The sequence below is a fragment of the Trypanosoma equiperdum genome (genome assembly GCF_001457755.1).
Source record: "Trypanosoma equiperdum strain OVI genome assembly, contig: ctg_1400, whole genome shotgun sequence".
NCBI lineage: Eukaryota > Euglenozoa > Kinetoplastea > Trypanosomatida > Trypanosomatidae > Trypanosoma > Trypanosoma equiperdum.
The window spans coordinates 1-1,238 of record NW_027123395.1 but is presented as its reverse complement, the minus strand read 5'-3'; positions in this window follow the sequence as shown (position 1 = coordinate 1,238).

Sequence of the window (1,238 nt, the reverse complement as noted above, 5' to 3'; positions counted from 1 at the left end):
TTTACGACCAATCGAGGAAACCGAGAGTGGCGGCGCCGTCACTGCTTCGATGCTTTGAGTCGCTTCTGGTAGTCGATACGGGCTTTTGCGCATTGTATTTTTTCGCTTTCTTTGAGCTCGAAGTCTGTAATGAGCCTTTGCTTGTGGCTTTCTGGCTCATAGCTGTGGTTACGCTTTTACATAGTCTAAGGGCTGACGCAATTTGACCATGATATACGTATATACGGATATGATTCTGCTTAGCTTCCGCCGACTTTCGTCCGACATGCCGACCCCGCCTCCCCTGCCAAAGCGCATAACACTACTCTGGTCCTGTTTCCAGCTGTGGAATTGATCAGTCATCGGTTACCGGCATTAAATGGAACAAATGCATTGTCTCTTCTTTTATTTTGGTCGCAAACCTGTCGTTACACATGTTGTGAGTCAGCTGCTGTGATCACTACCAAACGAAAAGGAAAAAAGTTTTTATTGGAAGAAACTGCCCCTGGCTTTCAATGTGCTTTTTGTGCTTACTTTCAGGTATCGCTATCACCAGGGATGCTTGGTTTCTTGTCTCTTTCTGGCTCTATTTCCAATTTTATAGAGATCCCTTCGCTTTTTTCGCTATTGCTTGGCTTTAGGTTTGTGATTTATTTATACTTGAAAACATTGAACCCATCTTCCCCTTATTCTATATAATTCTCTCTTAGTGTTTCTGTATTTCTTACTAATATAAAAACTTAAATCTATTCCACGAACTGGTGATTTCTTATATCACCAGTCAGCAACAGGAGTTACTCTAAGATTTAAAACCACAGTTTTCATTCTTTGCATGTTGAATCTATCCATTTTGATTGAAGTAATTGGGATAATTGTCTCATTATATTCATTTTATTGTGGCAGTATCCTCTGTATTGTGCTGCAAAAAAACCCAGTTATTTTATTCCATATTGTCTTCTGCCTTCTCAACTCCTTTCGTTTCTACTCATGATGATGTAGCGACACAGTCTTTCATAAACAATAGACTGTTTCTCCCTCATTATCTTCTTTCTTCTCACGGATAAAGATGACAATCATCGTACTTCTGTTCGAAGCTGTATATATTACAATCTCCTTTCTCATTGCGTCTCTGCATTTTCTTTTAAAATATTCTTTGTTTTCTTTCTCGCCTCTTAATTCACTTATTCCAGCTGTATACTTTCCACTGTTTAGATGCTACTATTTTGGTTCATTATTATTATTATTATTATTATTATTAT